The sequence below is a fragment of the Vulpes vulpes genome, chromosome 6 (genome assembly GCF_048418805.1).
Source record: "Vulpes vulpes isolate BD-2025 chromosome 6, VulVul3, whole genome shotgun sequence".
In the NCBI taxonomy this organism is placed as follows: Eukaryota; Metazoa; Chordata; class Mammalia; order Carnivora; family Canidae; genus Vulpes; species Vulpes vulpes.
The window spans coordinates 59,548,212-59,575,961 of NC_132785.1; the positions used below are offsets into that span (position 1 = coordinate 59,548,212).

A 27,750-nucleotide genomic window follows, 5' to 3' on the forward strand; every position below is an offset into this window, starting at 1 on the left:
ATCAAGCTCAGTCCTGGTATTTATCTCTGAACAACTTCATGGGGCTGCCCAAGGGCCTTTTCTCTGTCTTCGTGCCCCTGAGCCCCCAGCCCACACCCGTGAATAGCCAACGCTCAGTCCTGTCTTGGGGCAGCACGTGTTTCTGTGCTTTGTTTTCTCCGTTGATACATTTTGTGCTTCTTCTGTGTCTTGCAAGTTGTTAACACGGCTCGCATTCAGGCAGTCTAGCCCTCAAGCCTGGCTTTACACCCAAGCATGCTTAACACACGACCTGTGTTTCGTGATGTTAACGTTGATCATGGAACCTGGATCTGTTGACATGAAGTATTCCTGGAAAGTCTTTCATTTTATTGCAGCACCACTGGAGAAGGTTTTGGCACTTCTGAATCTGCAGCAAGTGTTTTCATAAGCCCCCCAAGTCCTCCCTCTGCAGGGTGGACACTCCTCCTAGGGGTTGGTTAAGACTCTGGAGCCCCGGACAGGTCGCCTTTGGGAGCAGGGCCCAACCCCACCCAGCTCTGAGGCTGCCGCAGGAGGGTGCCACGGGGTCATAGCTCATTGTTTCTTGTTTTCAGTATTTTAGTGTCAAGACAGGTTTTGGGGGCAAAGGGCAACAGTATACTTTCAAAATCTGACTTTTGATCTTTGGAAATATTTTCTCATTCTAACTTTGTTCCACAGATGTTTTGCCAAAATGACTGAAAACCAAGTCTTAGAGCAACGAGCAGCTTTCGACTTTGCTCCTTCTTTGCCACTTACTGTGCCTGGTTGCTACTTTCAATGTAAACTTCCCCACTCTCACACATTGTTCACGTGTCTCCAAGAAGCACTCTCCTCCAGTCATCCTCTGTGGCATCTACACGGAGTACCTGCAGGCACGTGCACTGTTGAATGTAACACCACCACACCAGCTTTCCATTTCCTCAGCGAGCATGGGAGATTGCAGCACAGCGGTGCACGGTGCCCTGTCAGATGTAAGGGGATACAGACACGAGTCACAGCAACAAGTGTGTGCAGAGACAGCAGGTGGGCACAGACACGGCTGGGTTCAGTTGATCAGGAAAGGCATCTCTCCTCAGGGGATGCCCCCATCCATGTGGACCTCTGGCAGAGGGTGGAGTGAATGCAAAGGCCCCGAGGCTCAGTGGATGTCAGGAGGCCAGTGGGAAGGAATGAGTGGACAGGGAAAGTGAGAGCAGCGTCTTCCGTTCTAGTGAGATGGCAGTGGAGGATTCCCACAGAGGGACTTGCCCTCCCTCCAGCCTCTTTGTGGACACAGATGGGAGCTGGGGAGACCACAGGGGCTTGGTGACAACCAAGGAGAGGGCAGGCTGCATGCTGGGCAGGGTGTCGTGCTTGAGTCGATGAAAAATAAAAGGTCTCTGTGTCTGTCCAAAGGTCCAGCAAACAGGATTTTCCACAGGGATGGAGTGAGGGATAAAAGAGTCAAAGTCAACCCAAGGATCTTTCATCTGAGAAACAAGAAGAGACTTTTTCCTTTCTCCTTTCCTCCCTTTCTACTCTACCTCCTTCTTTTTTTCTAGAGGTTTGGGGAGTCCAGGGGAGCAAATAGTTTGGTGTTATGCGTGGTAAATTTAAGATACCGCCCAAAAAAGACACCCAGGAGATGTCCAAGTCGTAACAGTTAAAGTATCTGACAGTGAACTTGGGGAGAGAGCTGAGAGCTGGTGAGTTAACGTGTGAGCCTGGGCGTGGCCCATGGGGATGCTGTCCATGGGAGGAAGATTACAGGCCAGCCCGGCGGCGCCAGGTGCAGCAGCCAGGGAAAGGGAGGAGCTGGCAAACAGGCTGAGAAGGAGCTGTCGGAGGAATAAGAGGATGTGCAGCAGGTGGGGCAGGAGAAGCCCAGGCAGCGCGGGGGTGCGGCAGCAGTGATGGCATGCCGGGGGGTCTGCGCAGAGTGGGTGAAAGGTGCCTGCGTGGGAGGAAGTAAAGCACAAGCACAGCTCGCAAGGGGTTGATAACAGGGAGGGGTGCAGAAATGGAAGCTGGAGGGCATGTGGTTCCGGAGAAGGTTGTTGAAATAGCAGTTCTAGCGGCATGTCCGGAGGCAGGAAGTGGGGAGAACTGGGAGAGTGTCCTGGGCAGGGATGGGCTGCAGTGGGAGATGGGGGCGGTCACAGGAGCAGGGACCATCACGTCGTAGGAACGGGGCCTGAGAGAACAAGCGGGAAAGGACAGGCTGGTAGAGATGCGATGGGAAGAGTATGTGTTCTCTGATTGCCTCGGCTGTCTTGGCACAGCTGGAAGCGAGCTGGCAAGGAGAGGGGGACGTTGAAGACACTCACCAGGGAGGGAGAACAGGTGCTCTGCAGGGCTGGATGAGGAGCACACTCCGTGAGGGGCACTGTCCAGGAGAGGAGGGACACAGGAGGCCCCTGAGCTCCAGCACAGAGGGGCCTCCAGAGCTGTCCTCCATGGACACTGTCCCCTTCGCCCTGAGAGCAAAAGCATCTCAGGGAAGTCGTAGAAGTAGCTTTCACAGGCTCAGATCATGGCAAGGCCAACTTAACTCCCAGATACTCACAGAGGGCTGCTAGTTACCTGGCAAGTTCAGCTAGCCTGTGTCTCCTCAAAATGAGAAGTTCAACAGTTAAGTTAGAAACACGGCTGAATATCACTAAATTAATTGCTGAACATTTTAAACAACTTGGAAGCACAACCATTATCAATGAAGAGAATGTTGGTGTCTCAATCTGAAAATTGATGTTTGCACATTAACCTATCTTTATTAAAGAGACCTTTTTCCTGGAGAAACATTTCCTTGAGTGAAGGCTTTTTAGAAGATTAGACCCAGCTAAATTCCTTTCAGGCAGGTGTAATAACTGACTGCATCTCCTTAATCTGGTCCTCTGGATCCGTCTCTCTCAGCAGCTTGACCAAAGGCCAGGTCTCAACCCCCATCTCCCATCTGGGTGCTGGGTCCCCCGTTCATCACCGACTGCACCTGCCCCCGTTCTGTTCCCCACTGACTCTGATCCATTGCTAACTGGAACTAGTTCATTTTTTTTTTTTTGAACTGCTATGACCCAAATGGTTTTTTTTGCATCTGGAAGGGAAGGTGCTCCCTGGAGCTAGCTAAGCCCCAGTGAAGCAGGCAGGTCCTACCACTTCTGTGGGTTTGCTGTGGCCCCACCAATTGCCAGATTTCTGGCTTTTTTCTGTGCTGACACACAGTGTCCTCAGAGGAGATGGCCACAGCACTCCCCACGCCAGGCCAGCCCAGGCTGGGGGGGGGGGGGGAGTGATGATAGCAGGTGGCTAGAGTGAGAAAGGGCTTCCGTGGGGCAGGAGGTGCACGGTGGGTGTGAAAAGGAGTCCTGCCATAACAAAGAGAAGCTCCTGGAATGGGAAACCTGGGTTGAATCCAGAAAATTTGGAAGATTATTTTTTTGGGGGGGCGCTCAAAAACTAGATGGTTTCTCTACCCCTTAGATGTTTAAGATATGGGGATGCCAGGGGTAAAAAAGACAACTTGGGCTTAAAAGCTGTTCTTTTATTCAGATGTGTGATGGTTAAGGACTACATTGATTATAAATGTCCCCAAGTCAACCCAGGTGGACTCTACCTTGGCCAGGACTGCTGCTGGCAATGTCTGGAGAGAAGCAGCAGCAGTAGTGAGAGGGACGTGTGACCGCCACCCTCCCCTCCCAGCAGGTGCATGGACCCCTGTGCCTCAGTTTCCTCTTGTGGCATCGAGAGGAGATTCTCCCCGTGTTTACCTCCCCTCCCAGCTGAGCAGCCCTTGGGGATTCCCTAGACATCACAGCCTAAACCCTAGAAGGAAAACCACTCAAGCATAGTTTCTATATTGATAAAATGACAGTTTCTCACAGAGTGGCACTGAACCCTAGGGCCGTGAAGACCTTGCCACACAGAGCCATTTTATATCCTATTAAAGCCAAAAGGTGTCTCTGTGTGCCTTCCCTCATGTCTTCTCGAGGGGGAATCTGGAGCAGGGTTGGATTGGTTAAATTCGTGAGACTATTTTCTGTGTACACAATATGAAGCAGAAAATTGAAACAGAGGAATCCTGGAGGAGACGCATTGTAGCAAGCTATGTAGCCAGCACTATTTGTCCTTTATTAAGTCCAGACATGATGAAGAGCTCTGCTCCTCCTGGGGTGTGGACAAGTGGATGTCTACAACCCTCACAGACAGCAATTCTCTTTATAAATAGCTGGGGCTGCTGGGCCCCAGCCCCCAGACAGCACTCGAGTGCCCGCAAATGTCGCACACAATGCTGCCAGGTATGAGTCACACACGGGGCTGGGGCGGGGCCCAGACACAAAGCGACGCTAATCAATGGCAGCCCCACCTGAAAGCATGTTTGCAAAAACATCTTCACTTTCCACACTCCATTTTCCATTAGCAGAGAGCAGATGGAGCTCAGACATGGGGGTGCTGCACTCAGCCCAGGGAGGCTGCCGAGTGGGAGGCTTTCTGGGAGTCAGTAGGTGCTGGGCCTCCTCCTGACATTTGGGATACACACCATGCAAAGCTCCAGAGAATCTAACTTACTCACAGGGCGAAAGGGTCCTCTGTGTCTCCTGCTGAGTAAATTATAAGCAGTTTCTGCTTCAATAATTATCTGCTGCTTGAGACAGGCTGGCTTTTCCTCCTGTGTGGGCCTTTGGCAGACCATGGCTTCTTGATGGAGAGGATTATCTGGGGGTACTGGGGGTTAATACTGAGATAAGAGATAACCACCTCTATCCAGGGATGTGATAAGTGAGAGGCAAAATACATAAACAGTGGTCTAAGAAGAGCATCAGTAACTGCACAACTGGACAAATCATCCCAAAATTTTAGGCTCCTTATCTAGAATCTAGGACATAAAACTATCGCCCACTCCCTAGGTTTTGTGACTATAACTCAGGCCCCACACAGCTGCTCAGAGATGTCTGTGTTGAGTAAGCCACCTCCTCTTCCATCTGTAGTAGACATTCAGCATCCAGCATGGCAGGTGTGGGGTTGCTCAACTTCCATTAAAATTTGGGAGCTGGAAGGGACAGGAAAGGCCACCAAGGCAGAGGTCCCCGGCTGGATGCCCCTGCCCTCCAGGGGCACTTGGGGCTGGCGTGGTCTTAGGGAACCCCTGGCATGCAGCAGTGGAAGCAAAGATGCTCAAGGACCCAGCCAGGGTCAGTCCTTACAGACGAGAAACTCGAATCTTAGGAAAGCAAAGACTCCTGAATTATTTCTAGAAAGAGCTCTGGAGTGGGAAGTATGGGGAAGGAGATTCACCTTGTCTGAGTGCCCTGCACTTGGCAGACCCTTGGCACCAACCTGAGGTGGGAAGAGGAAGTGAATTTTCACTGTCACACAACTAGGAAGGGAGGGTGTGGGTCTGAACCCATGTGAGCTGTCTCCAAAATGCCTGCTTCTTTCACCAGGAGGCAAGCATCAAGGAAGCTTTGCCCACCCCACTATTTTGGGCTTGCTTTTAAACTAAGGCAGCCTTTTCCTAAATCCACCAAAGGGATTGGGAGCATGGTGATAAACGACGTGTTCAGATATGCTCAGGACATACTGCTTAGTATATCCCCGTGGGAGATTAAAAAATAATCCATGAGGCACTGAGTTGTCCACAGTAAAGCCTTTCTCTAATTCAACATTTTGACTCATCTGGTCACTAATGACAAGTGCTGTAAGAAGACTGGGCACTCACTGTCCCGGTTACTATTGATTCAGCTGCGTGTAACAGCAGAGCTGAACATAAGAGCACGTGTTGTAAAGACCCTGACCTTGGTCTGACAGCTGAGCAGTAGGAGCACTGCTGTCTACAATTCTCTTGAGCCTTCTTCCTGGCATAGAATGGCTGCTACATCACCATCATCTCCATGTTATCCATTTTCAAGGCAGGAGAGAGGAAGCATGGCCAAGGGGGAGGGAAGATAAAGTGTGGAGCTAGTAACTTCGTACATCATACAAAACATAATGTCACCTGGCCACTCTAGTGGCAGTGGGGCTAGGAATTTTGAGGGTTTGGTTTTCCAGCATTTATAGCAGAGGAGGGTGGGAACATCTGGGCCCTGAGTGAGTCAACCTGCTGTGAAAAGGTGAGCCTTTCCTGCTGTGTGCCAGGTGCCCCTAGAGGTATTGAGGTCATGGTTACCACCATACCAGTCTCTCTCCTAATGAAATTAATAGGAGAGTGCTACATATGTGTATTTTATATGCATAATTTACATTATTATGTATTTCCATGTGACATGATGTATGCACTATATATCATTTGTTTTTCTAAGGAATTCTAGAATATGCTAGGAAGCAGGTGTAATAAGATCATACTCTGAAGACTTTACTTTCTCCACCTTGGTAGGGGCAGTATTCAGTGTGTCTTCTCAAGAAGTGGGTCTCTCCCAGGGGGATCACTCATTAGCTTTTGTGTAAGTCTAGGAAGAACTCTGGGTCCATGGAGCCGGAGAAAGGTCCTGGGCCTTTCCTACAGCTGTGTGCTCAGCACAGGGCTGTGAATGCCCTGGTGTGACTGGTGGGGGGAAGGTTCCCCTTATAGACAGGGGCCTATAAAGTTGGTCCATGACTCCCAGGTGTGGACAATGTAGAAGGTAGCCTAGGAGCACGTTCAGTGACCGCCCCCAGGCACCATGGACACCTAGCAGGGGTTGAGGGCACAGTGTGGTTTGGACCCAGAGGATACCCTGCCATTCTTCTGGAGGTCTCACTGTGGGACTTCACCCCATGGAGGCTGCTGCATGGGCCCAAGCCGCTCAGCCACCAGAGCAGTGGACAGCCCCCCGCAGCCCCATCAGAGGGCATAGCATCCCACCTAATTGTCCCCTGCCTCCCTTGCCCATTCACTGTCCCCTCCCAGATCCCTCCCCAGCTGCCCACTGGTGACAGGGCCTTGCATGTCCTATGGCTAGAAGTCAAACAGGAGGAGAGAGGGGGACTGTCCTGGGCCGAGGATACACTTGGCTAAACACTAATCTGACATAAATGTGGTCTTAAACCACAAGGGACTGAAGTTCCTGGGTGCCACAGCATTCATCTTCTGCCACCACGCCTGAAGGTGAAAGGCACTTTGCTTACAAACTTGACTGTTTATGTATGTTTCCTATATGTGCATCCATTTCTCCTTAGATGCATAAGAAAATGGGGGGGGGGGACCCTTCCTGGGGAAATGAGGCTTCTTTTTGGACTCCAGAGCTCTGTTCTGAATGCATTAAAGTGAAGATCCCCCACTGGAAATTCGAGCAGATCTGTCAAGCAGTCACTTAGGAACACAGTCTAGGGCTCCAAGGCAATAGGTGAGGCTTGAGGTGCTCACCTGGGTATGAGCGATGGGAAGTTAGGTCACAGATCACCCACCCCACGTCCCTCCCCCTGTTCTGTAACTGGTCTGTTGAGGTAGACTGGGTGGAGCCAGGAGCAGCCCCTGGACGGAGGTCTTGTGGGTGGGTTTGGAGGCTGGTCCTGGCTGGCATTCTAGGTGAACCCCAAGTAGAGGGCCCAGTTAGGGCACCTGCATTGTCTGCATTGTTGCATTGTTGAACCACAGAAGCTATATGATAGTACATGTGGTGGTTTTTAGCCACTATGCTTTGGGGTGACCCCACGATGAATGGTTGATGCTAGGCTCTTTTGGAAGAGCCATGAGGTTTTGGGATGCCTGGGTGGCTCAGTGGTTGAGCTTCTGCCTTCGGCTCGGCATGATCCTGGGATCCAGGATCGAGTCTCACATCAGGTTCCCAGCAGGGAGCCTACTTCTCCCTCTGCCTGTGTCTCTGCCTCTCTCCGTCTCTCATGAATAAATAAATAAATCTTAAAAAAAAAAAAAAAAAGGAAGAGCCGTGGGGTTTTGAGGCCGTGCTTGTGTTAGCCCCTTCTGCAGATGGGGGACATAGCCAGGGGATTACCAGTTCCCCTTCTTGGCCACTGGAGGAAGAACATCCTTCTCTGAAAAGAGACTCTTGCCTCAGCTAAGAAAGAAAGAAACATCTGTGAAATGTACCCAACAAGTTTGAACCACAGATCCCTGAATGCTCAGGAGAATGTGTCCCATTCTTGCTTTTGAAGATCAAAAGGCCAGGTGGAAACAGGGTCCCTTTGAGTCAGCATCTTGTTCTCATGTGGGCCACCTGCTCCCCAGGCCCCCAGCACTTGGACTGCCTCCCACTCCATCTTCCCAGGTAAAGATCCCTTTGGAGAACAGTTTTGGCCTGACACTGTCACTTCCCCAAACCAGTCCTGCTCTGATTTCTTTCTCAAAATGATTACAGACAAAACTGTTTTCATCATGAATTTAATAAGTTGTATGCCCCTTAAACAAGGGTGCCAGGACCTCAGGTCATATGGCAGTAGGCTATGTGCAGGGGTGCAGGTTGGCCCCTTGGGGCCTTATCAGTAAGAGGTTGACCAGAGTTAGCAGTGCTGACCCCTGGCTGAGGATGGCTGGGGCCCCTCTGTGCTCCTAACCTAAATGGGCTGCTTGGTCTACACATTCTGCACTGTTCCTCTTTCTGTCTCTGCACAGCATACAGCCTGTCCAAAGCTGCTCAGGCAACAGGTATAGTTGCATTAAGAATCTTAATTTGCAGGCAGCCCGGGTGGCTCAGCAGTTTAGTGCCGCCTTCAGCCCAGGGTGTGATCCTGGAGACCTGGGATCGAGTCCCACATCGGGCTCCCTGCATGAAGCCTGCTTCTCCCTCTGCCTGTGTCTCTGCCTCTCTCTCTCTCTCTCTGTGTCTCTCATGAATAAATAAATAAAATATATTTTTTAAAAAGCCAGTTTAAGTAAAAGGGAGCAGCTTTTAAGGACGTGGCTCTTCCCTGAAGCAGAGTGCAGCAAGAGCACCGGTCACATACCCTGTCACCACCCCAGGCAACACCCTGTCCTCTGTCATCTCCAGGCTTCCCTGTGTGTCTCCTTTCCTGTCACAGGCAGATTCCTATAGTCTCTCTGGGCCAACTCCAAATTGCAGAAGTGAATCAACTGGGTGGGTATAAGTCACTGTCCTCCTCTGGCAGATCAGCTGTTTCCAGGGCTTGAGGTTGCCCAGTACCACCTGGTACATGGGTTCTTTTTACCCAAAACTTGGCATAATTACAAGACCTAGAGGGTCATGGCCAGCAGCTAATCTCCAAGTCCTCAGAAGTTGACTTTCCATGTCTTGAGAGCAATTGAAGAGAGAGAGAGGTAAGTTGAGGAAAAACAAAAAGCTAACCCAAGCAGGGCATAGACTGACTCCCTAGATGAGGACCCTGGGAAAGCATGGGGTGCTGGTCTGCTCCCAGTTCTTAGAGGTGATGGCAGATGCCTGGGGCCATGCTGGGGGAGGTGTGGCCTTATCATTCTCACATTGCAGCCACATACAGACATCTCTAATTATCTGTATTTTACAAAAATTTTTGTACTGAATTTTGCCCTCCCTCCACCTAAGTTAGATTTTGTTTATGATACATAATAGGATTCATTTATTGTTTTTATATGAAAAACAGATTTTGTTTTGAATAAATCCATGTCATGCACTGTTTCCCAAGAGAACTAAGGCAGATTCTTGGCACACAAGGAGCCCTGCCTTTGCCCAAGCTGGGCTCTGTGCATGACCCACATGCACCATCCACCAGGCCAGACTCCCCGCCACTGCCCCATGGAGCTTCCTCCAGCAGCGCCAGAGAGGACAGGTCTCCTGCTGCTGGCTAAGACGCTCATGATTTTATGTTGTACTGGGGTCTTTCTTAGCTTTTCATGAACTTTGTAAAAAAAAATTGTGGGAGGGGGATAAATATGAATGAGTTAAAATGACCTCAAGACCTAACAAACACTATTTTAGAGAAAAACTGGGAAGTTACCATTTCTTTGCTTCAGTCCATGAAAGTGCCAAGCATTATTTGAGGGAAAGTTTATTAAAAGGACAAAGAGAATATATCCACACCTGTAAGTAGAAAAAACCTAGCAACATACTCGACAGCTGTATTAACCCGTCACAGAGGATCCCAGGGAAGGTCCCCGGCACCCTGACGTCAGGGGCGCTGGCCGTGGTCCTGACACTGGGCTGGATTGCTCACCAGCTCTGCAATTGCCACATCACCCCCTCAGGCCTCCCCTGTGAAGATGCGACGGTGTTGATTGAGGTTTGCCCCAGAACGTCCACATTGCAGCTCCCATCATCCCACTGTAATGGTTTCCCCTGTGTGTCCTGGGGCCATGACACAGCACGCTTTGGAAGAGAGTATAGATGCTGGACACTTGTGAAGTGAACATGGCCCTGCCTGGGAGGACTCTCTATGAAGAGATGCTTTGGTACACCCGTCCTTACTACCTGCGTTGCATCTACATTTAGTTCGGCAAATCTCTGACTCTGCCAACAGGGAGATTCAGCTGCATCCATTTACTATCAACTCAATGTTTCCTGCATCCCCCCATACCCTGCGTCTTGAGAAGTGGATGATTCATGTGTGGCATCCAGACAAACTCTTGATTAATCCAACATATGGTTTCCCTGAATAACTCCTTCCCTCATCTTGTTTTAACAGGATGGTTTACTGTTCATTGGCTTGAAAATTTATTTCCTGCTTAAGACGCAAACATAAATATGCCCTCCTGCTCCAAGAAGTCCCCAATCCTAAAGGAATATCACAAGGTTACCTTGGTAACCGTGGCTACCAGTGTCCTCACCCCTCTGTCCTGGATGAGGCCCCTTTATGCTCTGACACATGGGAAGGACTGGGGGTGGGGGGGCAGCCATGGCTCACAAACCAGCTGGTAGTGGTCAGACCAGAGTGGAGGCAGAGGACCAAGCCCTCTTCATTTCACAGATGCCTAAAACAGGCACAGAAGCGCTTTCCCCTCAGACTCCTCCCTGCTGCAGCCAGAAGAGATGTGCAACCTAATAGAACTTGGAAGTAGAAGAAATAAGGCTGCAGCTTCTCTGCAGACCCCCTGTGAGCCCCCTGCCACATAAAGCAGCTCTCATTATTCACAGTAGTGGAGTTCTGTAAAGCAGTTGTAAACTCTGAACACTCTTGGGGAGCAACGGGGTCAGAGTCCTGGGAGCCCCTGGTCAAAACATTTTTATAACTGATTGATACATGATGGCACTTTATATATGTTTCTATTTAAAGACACTGAGCGCTGGGTGTTATACCATATGTTGGCAAATTGAATTTAAATTTAAAAAAAGTGTAAAAAAACAAAAAACAACAACAACAACAAAAAAAAACAGGAGAGCCCAACCCACCTTCGAAAAAAATAAGTAAAGACACTGTATTTAATCCACATCGTTGACTCATGGAACTCCTAGCCAATGCCCTGTAACTTGTGCCTGAGGGAGGCTCATCCAGGGCACACACCAAAGCCACGGCACAGCCCTCTTGCACTCTGGACAGTAGGCAGCACCCCAGCACTGTTGTTAAAACAGTGAAGTTACCAACAAAAAAAGCACAAAAATTCAGAAACGTGGCACCAGAGACCACAAACAGCATGCTTGCTACAGTATGAGGTCTGAGACAAGAGGGCAGAGCTTTGCCTGTTCAACCTCGGCTGGGAAGACACACATCAGGTGACTCGGATTGTTCACTGCTCTGCACATGTCAGCCAGTGATCATGAAAGCACTGTGGTAAATGACTTTGGTGTTGCAATAACTGTTAACAAGTAGGTGAATCTGCACATGCAGAATCTGTGAAAAATGAGGATTCACTGTATATAATTCCCGGAGATCAGAGAGAATTCTCCTTGTAGGCAGGTAGTAGAGCAGAGTGGTTAAGATATAAGGCTCTGATTCCAACCCCAGTCCTGTTACTGTGGACTTTGTGACTTTGGGAAAGTAATTCAATTTCTCTGTGCACCAGAGTTGTCCTCTATAAAATGGGATTCATTTATGTGGTTGCACAGCAGTGTTGTGGTGAGGTTGGGTGAGGTCGTGCATGCAAAGCATGTCTGGCCTGGCACTTCAGTAAAATTAGGTGTGGCTATTATTGTTGACAGCTTCTCATTGCCCCCCCGCCCCCCGCAAACAGTAAGTCCAGCAAAAGGAGCAGAGTCACACCCTGCAATGCCCAGGACTCTACCATGCCCAGGTAGGCATTTACTGGTGACAGCATACATAATAGAGCTACTGGAGCCTCCACTTCGGTACAGGCATAAAGAAAACTAAACTGCTCTGTTTCTTATTTATAAATTTTCAGGCTGAAATTTTTCCTATTTGAGATCTGAACTAAATATAGAGTCCATGTCTAAATTTGGTAGGATGAATTTCTCTACTCAGTTGTGAGTCTTTTAGCTGCCACCATCCAGTGCTCCCTACCAAGATTTAATGACACAGACCTTTTGATGCCAGCTGAAATAAGCTGCCCTCTCTCAGGGCTCAAATCTGAGAAAGAAGGAAAGAAAAAGACTAGACACCATCTGTGAAGAGGAGAGGGAGACAGCGCCAAATGGGGGCAGGGAGGGGTCTCTTACCTGACTCTTCTGAAACGTGGGAAACACAGTACAAACCAAGCAATCAAAAACAGCTGCGTATGTTTGATGGGAAGACAACGTGGCCTAGGAAAACTCTTTGATTCACTCTAGTAAGAAACGGAAATTAATACTAAACACCCTTCGGTAAACCAACCTTGGAGAGGGAACTAATAATACATTTATTAGAAGTACTTGTCTGTACAATAATATATAAAAGTATATACTATAATAAAAATAATAAAAAAGAGAGGAGGGGCACCTGGGTGGCTCAGTTGGTTGAGCATCCAGCTCTTGGTTTTGGCTCAGGTTGTGATCTTATGGTCAAGGGATCAAGCCCCATATCTGGCTCTACACTCAGTGCAGAGCCTGCTTGAGATTCTCTCTCCCTCTGCCTCTGCCCCTCACCCTGATCATTCTCTCTCTCATACACTCTCAGATAAAAAAATAAAATCTTTAAAAAGAGAGAGAGAGAGAAGAAATGCGGGGCAGGTATGCATTTACATGTAGACTGTTGTGATGGTCTGCAGGAATGCAACTCTTTCCAGATTTCTCCTTTACCATCCAAAATGGCTGCTGGTGCTCTGACCATCAAACCCATGTTCTGAGCAGCAGGATGGAGGGGAGATAGAAAAAAAGCATGCTCCTTCCCTTTCAGAGACTATACAGAGGTCTTATGAGACACATAACTTCTGCCTACATTTCATTTGGAAAACCTTGATCATGTGGCCACATACAGTTGCAAGGGTGTCTGGGAAATACTGTATCACTGGGCCCAGTCAAAAATCCTGGTTCATTTAATTTTCAGTTAAGAGGGAAAGTGGAGATATGGGAGGTAACTCTTAGCCTCTACCCCAGAAGAACCCCTAGCCAGGTGACATATTTCATGGATCCCAGGGGAACTGTGAAAACCCTCCAACCACTTTTGCATCATTGGTTATGAGTCTTCATGGGCATTCCAGCAGGGGAAAATAGGAGTGTGACTGTCAGAAAAGTCTCTCTGGTGATGCTGTCTAAGTAAATCAAAGACCCAAATGGTGCAGTGTAACAGTGAGGTGATTGGCCGAACTAGACATTAAATTAATGTAATAGAAACCGGTAAGAAGGCACAGTGAGGAGACTGGCTGGTTATAAAATTGTTTGCAGGAAAATTACTCCCCAGGAGTCATTAATGTGCTGCCCAGAGTGCAGTATTCCCAAGAGAGGCTGTCCTACCTACACTCTGAGTGTGGGCCCTCCAGGCCCTGCAGAGGGGTGCACTGGCTGCGTGCTGTGAGCCCACTGGGCGCCTCCATGACCTTTACAAACAAACGTGGAGCAAGATGTGGAGAGCATCAAGAAAAGCAAAGCATTTTTCCTGAAGTTGGCTGGAAGGGCCGTGTTCAAACTGGGTGGGAAGGCCAAAGGAAAAGAGGGAGGCCATGGAGGGCATGCCCCTCAGACGAGGGCAGAGCCTGTCCAAATGTGAAAATGCGCAGACCCCCAGCCCCATGACCCCTGGGTCTGCCACCACCTTCCTCTGTGCCCCTGCCCCCGCCCTCCCGATGGAGCTGGCTGCCACCGTTGCTGGCAGGACCAAGCCCTAGCCCTGGTAACGCTGCACCCCTTTGCCTGGAGGGGGGGCAAGCACACCAGCCTGCTCCCAGCAGCTCTGGGGCCAGGATCGCTGAGGCACAGGGGCAGACGGTCCATGTGACAGATGCCTATGTCAAAGTACCTTGGCTCTCTTCAAGCGCCCTCCTTGCAGTGTACTCCTTGCATCTGCTGTCCTGAAATTTGCGGATTTTCTTTGAATCTCCATCCGGACACAATCATCACCAAAGTTGTGGAAAGTTAATTAGGGTGAAGAAAATATCCACTGATCATCCCCCCTACCCATGCTGGGTAACTCTGCGTCCTGGGGAGCAGGCCAGCTCAGAGCAAATCACCAGTTACTAGCCTGGAGGTGGCATTTCCTTAAAGGGCCACCCTTTGAGTCAATCAGCCATGCAAATTAAGGGAACGGAAAAAGATAGACCCTTCCTCCAGTAAAGTTTCACTAGGTGCTGATTGCCCATTGGCATTCCTGACATTGTGGAAGTAGAGATGACATGAAGATCAGTAGGGCTGGTTTCTAATCCTCAAAAAATATAGTTTCGCGGGGTGAGAAATAGATACTCAAGAAATGTAAGAGAATGGGGAAAGAGGAAGAGGGAGGAAATCCTGAAGGGGCAGGGTCTGAGTACAGAAGTGCCCCGTGTGGATTCTATTTCAGTCTCTGCCTTGGTCACCCTGCACCCTCCCTGTTTCTCTCCTCCCTGTTGTGGCCGCCATCCGGCCCCAGCACCCTCATCAGAGGCATCCCGTGAATGTGCAGTGGCCCTGAGCAAATAAATACTTTTGTATTCTTCCCTCTGTGCATCGTAACACATTGTGTCTTGCCTGGATTTGTATCTCAAAGCCTAACAGGGCAAGATCCAGGAGGCGACTTTTTATTCTCTTTCGTGGTGACAGATTAATTCCCTCCAATGAATGAACTATAATTTGTTTAACCAACTCTCTACTGTTGACTGAATTTTCTAATTATTTGAAATAAAAAACAATGAATACCATGCGTACCTGAGGGACACATTTCTAAGAGTGAAATTGCCTTTAGAAGTTTACAAGCATTTTTTAAAATTGTAATGCGTGTTACCAAACTGCTCTCTATAGAGGCTGGACCTGGGCAGGGGGTGCAGAGTGAGGGGGTGGGAGGATGCACTCCCACCAGACTATAGAGCGTTCTTGTCTCCACACCCTTGTCAGTACCTTTCCAACCCAAGGGGGCGAGGATGCGTCATTTTAGCCATAATTAGACTTTGCTGGGTGAGGCCAAGCATCTTCTCAAATGCTGAAGACCCATTTATGTTTCCTTTCTGTGACCTGATGACCTGGGGATGCTGAACATATCCATTGAACTAGAAATCTTTCTTTTTTAATTGACTTGTAAGAGGTCTTACATCTTAAGGAAATGAACTTTTCTGTGATCTAATTTGCAGATGTGGCTCTGAGTTGCTCCTTTGTCTTTCCATTGTGTTCTCGGGTGGGGATGCCACTCAGAGGTGGCATTGACTGTACACCCAGGTGGCTCAGTCTTTTCTTTCACCAGATTTGGTCAGTTACAAAGACTTTCTTACTTCAATGTTGTCCTTTAAAAACTGTCCTGACAGTTATATGATTTCATTTATTACATCTAAACTTTTGATTTGCTTAAAATTTAACCTGCTCAAAGGTGGGACTGCTGGCTACCCAGGTGTTCCACATTAGTTAAAATCTACCTTTCTCTCCCCCATTTGAAATGTCACTTTTGTCACATGCCAGATTCCTGTGCATATTTGGGTCCATTCCTAGATTTTTCCAAACCATCATGGACCTGTCTATTCAGATATTCAGATACTAATGCTGAAATATTTCCATACTGTCTTTATGACGCGCTTGTCTCTGTGCTAGGACTGACTACCCTTGTTCCTTTTCTAAAAAGTGATCTTGTTAGCCAGTCTTGGGTGTTTATTTTTCCATATGAATCCAGCATATCTTGTTCTCCCCATCCAAAAAAGAAAAGAAAAGAAAAAAAGTCCTTTAGTGGATTTTTACTGGAATAGCATTAAGTGTATAGATTAATTGTGATGGAGGCATCGGATTATGTAAAACAACATACTTTACTTTTCATTGGCTCAAGCTTACTCAGTGCTTTCAGGAGCACTTAAAGTTTTCTCGTGAATTCCTCCCATGTGTTTCATCATTCTGATTGCTCTAAGTGGGGCCTCTTCGCTATTTCTTCCAGCAGTTCTCGGTGTGCTCTGCCTCTAGGTGGCTGCCTGCTGGGTGCAATGGTGGATCGTTATCCCAGACCTTCCTAAAAACAATGAAAAATTTGCCATCTTTTATTCTTATGCATTTTCCACACGATTGCCCATGCAAACTCCTTCCCTCTCTGGCTGTAGATTCCTGCAGCCCCACCTGAAATGTTTTAATCTTTGTCGTGGTTCTAACCAGGCACTGCAGCTGCTCTGAAAGCATCCATGACACCTGTCTATTCACATTCGCATCCTCGGGCCTGAACAAAGGATGCTCAGGCAGCTACTCTTAGAACCTCTTCTCTGTAGGGGGCAAGGTGTTAGCGTCAGCTTAACCTCCTTTTAAAGGAGGAATGTGAATTTGCCTCCCGAGAAAGTGACTTCTTGACACTTACCCCAATCTTTGATCTTCACTCCACAGGCCTCACCTGCCACCGTGTGCAGTGTCCAGCACAGTGTCCAATGCAGCATCCAGCATAACGTCCGGCATAGTGTCCAGCACAGTGGCCCTGAGTTGGCTGCGGCCCGGCCGCCCCTCAACCCAACTTGAAGCTGGTCTTGGAGGCACGAGGAGCCGTGAACCACCTCTGTCAAAAAACACCACCAAGAAACAAATGCATTTCCTCTGCACCTCCCTTTGCTCATCATCAGTGCAGATGTGCTGCAAGTGCTTTGCATGGGGCAACTGTGCCCCACCCGAGGTCCCTTCCATTTCCACAGTTCCTGGGCCTTCATACTCAATGCCAGTTTTGGGATGAGGTTGCTTCTGTCTGAGTGGGCCCCACACCCTCCAGGAACCCTGGTTTCTCTCATTTTCCACGCTGAGCTCAGCACACTGAGTAGCCTGTCCAGGGTGACCTTTCATTACACAGGGCCCCATCACACATGCCTCTGAGATGCACCACCAGCTCAGGCTAGCTGGCCACCCCCTGCCTTTAGTCTCTGGCCATTTTTTTCTTTTCTTTTCCCTTGTTTATTCAGGAATGCAGAAACAGACTTATCAGACATTGCCTTGAAAGTCATTAATAGGTTAAAGGCAAACCAAATCCAAAACCAATCCAGGCATCATTTTCTGTGGAGAGGATACAGACATCTCTGGTGTACGGGACTCTCCACCCCTCCCCAAGGGACTGGAAGCACTCCATAGACACCTGCTGCCCCAGATGCCCAAGACCTGATTGCTCCTGAGGCACCTTCCACCTGTGATCACGTTTTCGTGAAGGAAAAACTAGGGAGGAGAATATGGAAGCAGCTCACGGCGTCTGATGATTCTGTTTGCTGAAGCTAGTCTGGCCTCTTTCAGGACTGAATGCGGATCTAAAGTCATCCCTGCAAGCTGTTTTAGAACAAAATGACAAGCTTCTAAGTAACTAGGTTGCTATAACCAGGTGATTTCAGGTTACTAGAGGCAGTTTGCGGGAAGATGTTCCTCCCCCAGTGTGAATTCCAGTCTGCAGAAGAGCAGCACTGGGCATGGGGACAGAGGCTAAGGACAAAGAGTTTCCTGAAAATGCCCTTAGAGCAGAAGTCCTGTGGGAAAAGTGAGTGCAGGCCCAGCAGCGTTCGCCTGCCCAGTTGGATGGCCTGTCCTGGGTCAGAGCACCTTCGGCTTTCAGGAAGCTCTGGCCACAGACAGACACATGGCTTTGGGGGACAGGCCCCTGCTGTGGACACCATGCTATTTCTGAGTCTGGACTGGCCACAGAGAATGAGCAGGAGGGAACCGAAAACACACCGAGCTGGAAGTGGCTGCATAACACGGATCAGGGACCTGTTTGTACAAAATGAGTCAAAGAAATAAATGGGTTCAAAGAAATAAATGTCATCAAGACATGTTGGCCGCTACTCAGTGTGAAATTTCTGCACAGTGGGGGGATGTGACTAACAGGATGCCCTGAGCTGTGCCCACAACTGCCCCTGAGAACCGGTTCTGGAAGCAGGACCAGTCAGCCAGACTCGCTGAGCACAAGCTCCCCTGTCTGCTGCCAACTCTTCACAGGGCCCTCAGTGCCGAAGGGGAGGGGTCCTTGACCATATTTTGTGATTGACTTCTTCTCCCATTGTCCAGACTAACTTCTTAGGGTTTGAGGTGTGAGAATAGGTGCATCCCCCCAAGGCCGAGTCCTTTCTTGGACTGCTTTAGACAATCTGATCCTTTAGGATGCCTCTTCTCTCCTGCTAAAAGCCAGAAGAAATAGGAAAAAAAAAAAAAAAGTCCTTAATGCCCAGTGACTAACACAGCTGAATCTTGCTGGCTTCCTTATCAACCTCTCCACCCCAGGAACTATTAACCCTAGATCAACATATCAATTAAGGTCGATTTGGATTGGATTACAAATTGCAATCATCTGAGCAAGAAGGCGGCGGTGTTGGTACTGGAGAGTGTACTGTGCAGCTGAGGATAGAGGGACAAACCAGGGCCTGCCTGAGTGCCTCCTCCGTGTCCTGTAAGTACGGGTGCAGCTTTTAGCTCCCCTTGGGGACAGGGGATGGGCTGTCAACACTGCCAGTGTCAGGGGGCTGTGCGATGTGCTGCTTCTGCTACCGTGGGGCAGTCGCATGAGCTCATGGGTGTCTTGGGGGGCGGGGTTTGTCTCCAGAATTCACTGTTTTCCTGGTCCTTGAATGTTCTAATATTTCAGAGGAGGAGACCTAGATTCACAGCAGACTTGCTCTGGTGTGCGCAATCGGGTGGAGGCAGCTAGCATCTCATACTTTTGTTGCACGATTAAAAAGGATGAGGTCTGAACAAATAGAAGCATCCCGGGGTTTGAAGAGTGGGAAGATGAAAGGGCTGGACCTGCGCCGGGCTCTGCTCAGGAACCTTCTGGGGGACCCAGCGGCAGGGTCCTCACGGCAGGGAGGGTGCCTCTCCCCAGCTCGCACCACACAAATGGCCCAGAGTCATGATGAGGGAAAACCCTGGTGACCTGGAACTGGCCATTGACTTTTCTATTCTGTAAGTTCCTGTTCTGTTGATGAAATATTTTAAAATATGAAGCTGTTGTTTTTCGATATAGGTGATGATTCCGAGCGTGCTCAAGGTTGTGGTAAAACTGATACTCTCATACATTGTGGAGGGCATGGATATTTTTAGAAGTGGGTTTGCCATAGATTATCTGTGTCATCAAAATAACCCTTGACCTACAAATTCCACCCTCAGACATTTATTTCCTAAGGAAAAAACCTAAATAACGTACATGAAAATATACAGGATAATTCATTTGCAATACACAAAGATTGGTAAAATAAATAAATAAGAACTAATAGAGGAATAATTTTTTCAGTTCTGATACATATGCCTGTCGAGAATTTTTTGAAACTATTTAACAATATGGGAATTTCTATTGACTATAAAATGACCAATGCAAGGTATTGGTATGGATTATACACTTGGATTACTTAGTTAAGAAAAAGTAATTTATGCAAAAAGAAAAACTGAAAGGAAATAAACCGTCTCTTTCTTCATCTTATAATCATATATAATGATATTTTCTTGTAATTCTTGATATATTTCAACTTGTATTTAGCCTCTTATTTTATGCTTTCTCTGTATTCTACCTTGTGGCAGCAGAATCTCAGTGTCCCCCAAGACTCCCCATCATGAACACACCTGTAGACTTGTGAGTAGGTGAGGTCGCCTCATATGAGACCACGTCTCAGAAGAGAGGGGTCCTCCACTGGCCCTGGAAAGGGGGCTGCCACCTGCAGGCCCCAAGGTGGGGATCAGAGGGCATTCCCTGCCAGCAGGCTGTAGGGGGTCAGTCCTAGAACCTCACCAACCTCAGTTCTCCCAAACCCACAGCTGGGAAGAGGCCCGGCCTCACGTGGGAGCACAGCCCCAGCCAGCCTTGTGATTTCAGCCAGCTGGGACCTGCACAGAGGACCCTGCTAGCCCCTGTCCAGACTCCTGACATGCAAGGACCTCACCAGCCCACCTTCAGACTCCTGACCCCAGAGGACCCCACTCACCCACATCCAGACTCCTGACCCAGAGGACCATTTGCTAGCCCATGCCCAGACCCCTGATGCACAGAACCTATGAGAGGGAGATGCGTGTTTGTAAGGAATCAAGTTGGTGGTTTGTCATGCAGTATTACGATAAGAATACACACCTGTCTTACCTTTTCTTTTAATTTCCTTACTTAGGTTGCTTTAGATTTATTATATTTTTTCTGCTGTTTATTTTTCTTCCTATTCTAATTTGGTTGTTACCAACTTGTGCTTTTAGTAGTTATCATGGCTGTTAACACAGGCATAGTTAGCTTAGGGAAGTCAGAACTGGCCTGTACAGCCCGGGTAGCTCAGCGGTTTAGCGCTGCCTTCAGCCCAGGGCCTGATCCAGGAGACCTGGGATCGAGTCCCATGTCAGGCTCCCTGCACGGAGCCTGCTTCTCCCTCTGCCTGTGTCTCTGCCTTTCTCTCTCTCTCTTTCTCTCAGGAATAAATAAATAAAATATTAAAAAAAAAAAAAAAAAAGAACTGGCCTGTAGCTTCACCCGCCCTTGACACCATTACCACTGAGGACACATTAACCACCTCCCTGCCACCCTGCTCTGGGTGCTGTTGCTGTCGCTGGTTTGAATGTGACCTTGAGACCGTGACTGTTTTCTTCCTAAACTCCTCACACACAATTGCTGTTTCACACAGTCCGCGTTGGCTTAGATTTCCCCGCATGTTTAACACGGCTCAGTGTCCTCTATCCCATTGCTTATCTCAGACCATGTAACTGGAATCACACTCCTTGTGTGTCACATCAAACCCTCTGTTTGTGCTTTCTGAAAGTGCCTCTGTCCTCCCTCTGCGCTCACAGGGTGGTTTTGCTGGGCAGAGATTTACTCTCGGGACTTGGGGGAAGATAGAATTCCCTGATTTCTGCTGTTGCAAAGAACTTTGCTGTGTGTCCCTCCTGTGAAGGTTGCCTGTCCTTTCTCACTGGGTGCTTCTACAACATCCTGCTGCATTTGTCCTTCGTGGCATCGTCACACTCAATCTATGGAGGGATTTCTTTTTCATTATTAGCCTGTGCCCCGCGGGCTTCTGGAGTCTGCAAGGCCATCTTCCATAGTTTCTATTTGGTTCTTGTTTTCCAGTCTTTGTGGCATCTATTTTTTACTCATATTTTAACATTTTTTATATATTCAAACTTATTAAAAGTACTTTGTTTTCTGATTCTGTAATTTTTAATATCTTTAACGCCATTATGCAGTTTTTTCATCTCATTCTCTTTTAAAAATTTCCTCTCTGCTGAGATTCCTCATTTGCTCATGAACATTGTTTACCTTTCCTGTTAGTGCCTTTAAAGTGTGAATCATAGTTGCTTGAGTTCTTGGTGTCTGATAGTTTGGACACTTGGGTCCTACCTGCCTCTGGTTCTGTCAGCTACTTTGTTTCCTAACAGTGAGTATAGTTTCCCTCCCCGCTTTCTTCCTTCTTTTGTGTGTCTTGCACTTTGCGGTTGAAAGTGAGACCGGTAAGCGTGGGACATGATACCGAGTGAATTATATTTATGCCCCTCTTCCGCTTGACCAGTAATGCTAGGATTGAGTCCATCTGGTCAGCAGTTGAATCTGGGATTTGTCGTTGCTGTGGTTACTCTCCCTGCAACCTCCAGCTTCCAATTCCTCTAGCTCTACCTGAGGGTGGGGACTGCTTTGTGAGAGAATCTCTCCTGATGCCCACTTCATTTTTGGTTTCAAGCCTCCAGTGGATCTCCCCTCACCCCCTGCCTCTCCCCGTGGGGGGCTGCCAGACTTGCTCTGTGCACCTCTGAGCCTAGTGTTGGGGGTCAAGGCCTTCTCTGCTTTGGTGCAGACTCGGTCTTGGCAAGCACGGCCTTCCTGTGTCTTGGGAGGGGAGCTTTCTCAGTAATGCCACTGGAAACCTCTAGTGAGTCAGGCCCAGGCTGGCTTCCTGCCCCTTCCCTGGAGGTAGAGCCTTTTCCTCTGACCTCCCCGAGCCACGGCAGGTTTTCATCTGTGCCCTGGGAGTGATGAGATTTTCTGTCCTTTCCCCTGTGGATTACAGCTCCTGTTCTGTGGCGGAGACAGAGCCTGGGAAGGCTCTTTGCTCCAGCCTCCTGCATGAAGGAAGTTCTATACAGCCTCCGTCCCTACGCTTGGTCTGCAGACTCCCCTTGTGTCCGTGACTCCTGGGGGTTTCGTACTCTTGCATTACCCCACACTCAGCCATAGGCAGCAGCTGAATCTTTATTACCCCTGCTTCCCTGGGGAGCCACAGCTTCCATTGATGCTCTGACCCCAGTGAAGCACAGCTCATGTCTCGTCTCTCCTCAGAGTCACCTGTCCTGGGTTCAGGCTGTTAGCTGACCTGAAACCCCAGTGCTCTAGGGGTGCAAGAAAAGGCATATCTGTAGATTACTGGTTTTTTCCCATTTTTCCCATGGTATGAGTAACCCTCCTCCCAGCTTCCTACGTCTGCTGCTCAGCTTCTGGCGGCCACCTGCCACAGTACATCTGACCGATCCCCTCAGATGCCCTTTTCGTCTTTCCCAAACCTTAGCCATTTCAAATACCTCTGTGTTAAATAACAGCCTTTTTCACACTCATGAACATCTCTGAGTAAGTTCCTGGAAAAGGAATTGCCAGATCCCAGGAAAGACACATTTTTAAAGTCTATAATTATCACCAGACTCCCCTCCATGACACTACGGAGTCCACATGCACACCAGCTCTTGTCAATGCAGCGTTACCACACATCCTGCCTAAGATCTTCACCTAAGAAGTGAAAAATGGTGTCTGTGTCATTTTAATTTGCTTTTCTCATATATTAGTGAGATTGAGCTTTTTTTCATATATTAAAGCTATTTTCATTCTAACTGTACACTTAAAAATGGTTGAAATAGTAAATTATGTTATATATTTTCCACAATAGAAAAGCTATTTGCATTCTTTTCTATGAATAAAATATTCATAGTTTACCACTTTATAATCAATGTGTTTGCCTAATTTATTTCAGTTGATTTTCCTAGGTTTCTAAGTAGATTATCATATTTTCTGCGAATAAGGACAACACTATATTTCCCTTTAATTCTACTGGGGGGAGTAGGCAATCTCATCTTCCTTTTGGTTTTACCAGGAGTGCTTTCCTGTTCTCACCATTAAGTGCAAAGTTGGCTATTGGTTTGATGTGCACATTCTCTATTAGAAGAAATCTACTTCTGTTCTATTTTCCTAAAAACATGTGTTAATCAAGAATCATTTTGTTTTCCTCAAACAAAATGCCATTGAAATTAAGATTAGTATTGTGTTGAGCTCATGACTTTGTCTCGGGAGGACTAGTTACATAGGTGGCTGATGTTTAACTCCACATGTAAGAGGATTCAGTATTTATCACCATTCCTTGTACATTAGGATAGTCTCATTCTTGAGTCATTTTTTTAGACTCCTCTTCCAGTTAGCAATTATTTGAGTGATTTTTCAGGAGTAATCTGTGGTGGCCTGCTAGACAACAGGTTCTGCCCAGCTCCCAACATCAGAGTCTTACTGTCCTGGCTTTCATGCACCATCACCTCCAAACCAGCTGGAGGTTTCTCCCTTTTGGGATTTTATAAGCCTCTACAACAACTGCATGTAGAAATTTTTGTGCTTGGAAATCAAATATTTTACTGGGATGTGTCTACTTGTGAGTCTTCCCTTACTGGTTTTCCTTGAAAGTACGGTATTTCACTTAAAACCGAGGATTCAGTTCTTTGCTTAGGGATATGTTCTTACATCACAGTGTTGACCCTTGCAGCTCCTTCACTTTTTCTGAGCTCTTCTTCAGCAATGCTGGTTGTGTGCACTTTTTACCTGCATTGTGTTTGCTCTAAACCTAACACCTTCTCACAGTCCCACTACTTGTGTCCTCTCTACCTCTGCCCTCCCACCCACTGATCCACTTTTCTACAGCTGCATCTCTGCTTTTTCTGCCCTGATGCTGCTTGAAAGTTTGCCACAATGCTATCTCTGCTATGGCAGCCTTTCCATAAATGTGCAGCCACATGAAGCCAGTGAGCCCTTGTACCATCTCAGCTTGTAGCTCAAGCTCGTGCATGAGCACGGTGCTTATGTTACATGGAGAGTGCCAGGTTGGGGGGACAAAATCTTCCCCTTTTCCTTGTACTTAATCTTGTTCAGAACTATGCTAGTCTTCTCCCTCACACATAGGGCTTCTCCCATTAGTACAGAAAAATATTTCCATAGATGTCCCAGGAAGCTTTTGTTATGCTTTATCATGTGCATCCTGTGTATGTATCAGGAGAGGCCTGCCCCAGCTGATGTCTGCCCAGAGACTACACTGCTCACTGGCATGCTCACAAAACTTGTTCTCTGCTCTCAAGCTGGTGACATAATGGTTGTGGCAAAGGGGAGGTGCCAGCCAGGTGGGCAAAGCTGTGTGCCAGTGGCCTTTCTTTCTCAGGACAGTTTTGCAGTCATCAGAAGGCAGCCAAGTCCAGGTTCTTGACTCATATTCCAGTCACTTGCATCTGGTAGGATCATTGTATTTTCTGGGAGGATCCTCTGTGTTGGCAAGGATAGAAACAGAAAAAGACCCCACTACCAATACTCCTTTGATAGGCCTACCTTGCTTCTGGCCTTCTGACTGAGGTATTCATATGCTCCTGATTTGGAGCAGGGAGCAGTTCCAAGTGGAAGTTCAGTGTCTGTCCCTCAAACCATGAAACCTCTAGTGTAGTTTAGCTCACATTATTCCGCTTGCATTCCATGACCTTTAATTTCTCTTTTCTTAAGAAAATTAAGATTTTTGTTTAATCAAGCATCAACTGCACTGTAACTAGTAAAAGGTTTTCAGGGCTATGACTTTTTATGACATGTCAGTGTATAACAGACCGACCTTTTTATCAAAATCATCTAGTAAAACATAATAAAATTGCTTTACAATATGTTTGAAGGAGTCAGAGAGCTAGGGCATTGTGCAGGTGAGGGGCCGAGACCCTGGGAGAGGGGATTCTTAGGTGAGCTCTGCACTCTGCACTGCTGTAGCTTCAAGGCTTTTCCTGGTTTATAAGCACCATTGGCAAAGAAATGGAAGTTCTCAGCAAATATCAGCAGCTAAGAGGCTGGAGGGCTAGGGAGAGCTTCTGGGGGTTCTGCGGGATTTGTCCTTAAAACTGCAGATCAAGGTTACCAGGTGGTTGTGGCTGGAAGAGCCAGAACCCAGAGGAATAAGTAGTATAAGAAGTATAGGTTGATCTTCATGTTGATACATTTGCTGAATCTTAGGCCAGAAAGGTGAGAGATGGGGCATCTGCACAGATGGAAGCCTCTAGAGGCTGGTAGTCTCCGTGTTTGGGCAACACACTGGAGTTTGGGGCCCACTGATGATGAGGAAGGTAAACACCGTCAATTACTCAGGTCAGCTTCCTCTGGGGAGCTCAGGGGGTCCCTGAACAAGATCCCCCTTGTGAATGGGGGGCCCAAGATAGATGGACCTGAAGGACAAACCTGAGCAGCTGTCTGCCCACTAGTCCACTCTCATGGCATGGTCTCTTTCCAAGATGCTACCTGTGTTCCTGGTACCACTGATAATAGCCTTACTTTAGGACTTGGCTGTTGTCCTTACAGATGGCTTATTGAAAGTTGAGCCTAGTTTCCAGAATAACGAGATTTTTTTAAAAGCATCCCAGGGTTATCAATGTGAAGCTCACTTAGAATAACTGTGAGACTGGCAGCCGCCACAGTGTTGCCAAAAGCAAGCCTTTATGAGGTCCTTCTGATAACCTGGTTGCTGACCTCAAACTCTAGAAATACACTCTATGCAAATTTGGAGGAGTTATCCACAAAGGGATTGAGAATTCTTGGCAGTGATTTGAAAGCCATGTGATATAACACCTCACTGCCCCTTCCAGGACAGAGAGGGCTGCATGCAGAGAAGTGGATGACATGAAAGTGGAGGGGAAGCAGAGTCCTGAGCAGGACCAGGACTGATGAGTCACTTGGATGAGTTTTGCTGGTTTCCCAATAGTGATTGTTTATGAGCACATAAATTGGCTCCTACGGTGGGGCTAAATCCTTGATATGCAGTATCTCCTGTAATTGCTACAATACCCCACGTCGGCCCTAGTGGTGCAAAGTGAAGCTCATAGAGACTCAAATACTTGCATAAAGTCACAAAGCTGAGAAGGAGCAGAGGAGGGACCCAGAGTCAGGTCCATCCAATGCAAATGCCCATTCCTGCAGTCGCTGAGCCATATGCTCCACTCCATGGGGATGTGTTAGCAAGTCCGTGAGCAATTGGTTGGTTTGTGCAGAAGCAGAGGAAACCACACTTTTGCCATAGCAGTGGGGAGACCACTTGTTTTCATTTCATCATTTCGTTGATTGTTATAGGCGCTGCACTGCAAGAATGCTTTTCAGGTATCATAAATACATACTTGAATTGGGATGAACTCAGCTGAAAAATGTGAAGGTTCACATGCTTAGATATATTTTTAAGTTAAAAAGAAAACCCGCAAGAAAGTAGGCATGCTATAATACAATTTATATAAAATACCGAATTATCTGTGTACAAGTATGTGCTGGGGGTGCCTAAGACTGGAGAGATATACAGCTGCTCATTTCCTGTAAGGTGGAAAGTGAGGTGCTAGGAAATGTCAGCAGAGCTTGATGAAGAATAGATGCTCATCTAATAGGGGTTTCTGGGGGGCTCAGTCCCTTAGGCATCCGACTCTTGGTTTCAACTCAGGTTGTGACATCAGGGTGGTGGGATAAGGCCCCGTGTTGGGCTCTGTACTCAGAGTGGAGTCTGCTTGGGTTTTTCTCTCCCTCTCCCTCTGCAACTCCTCCCCCATCTCTCTCTCTCTCTAAAATAGATAAATACATCTTTTTTAAAAAAGGTCATCAAATGTAGGTAAATTGTATGATTTTCTGTAGCCAGATGTGTGCACAGAGCAACAGACCTAAAGATCTTGATGGATACATAGGTAGAAGGTAGATAGATAATTGATAGATTATAGGTAAATAGGTAGATAGCTAGCTAGCTAGAAAGATGAGAGATGATAGAGATAGATGATAGAAAGGGTAGATAGAGAGGATAAATTGATAGACAGACAAACAGACAGACATGACCTGCGAGTGGGAGACCCAGGAAAGCTGGTGGTGTAGTTCAGTCCAAATCCAAACGCCTGTCCAAGTGCAGGAGAAGACCCATGCTCAGCCCAATAGTCAGGCAGAAAGGGAATGGATCCTCCCTTCCTCCACCCTTTGTTCTATTCCAGCCCTCCACCAATCAAACGATGCCCATCCACATTGGGAAGGGCTATGTGCCTTACTGGGTCCACTGAGTCGAATGCTGCCCTCACCTAGAAATGCACTCCCAGACACACCCAGAAATAACATTTAATCTGAGCACCCTGTGCCCAGTCAAGTTAACAAACACAGTGGGATGTCTGCACCAGGTCTGCTGTGGGGTGTAGGCTCTTGTCCCAGACTCTTGTTCCCTAAACGCCTACAGATTCAACACCATGT

The 27,750-nt window shown here is 47.8% G+C and overlaps 1 long non-coding RNA gene across 1 annotated transcript in view; it reads left to right on the plus strand.

Annotated features, from left to right (window-relative positions):
- The window catches only part of LOC112927459 (uncharacterized), a 587,636-nt gene that overhangs the window by 366,397 nt on the left and 193,489 nt on the right, over positions 1-27,750 (plus strand). The window contains exon 5 of the long non-coding RNA XR_012002062.1: positions 16,683-18,708. This is a non-coding gene — a long non-coding RNA (uncharacterized lncRNA). The remainder of the gene's footprint in view (positions 1-16,682; positions 18,709-27,750) is intronic.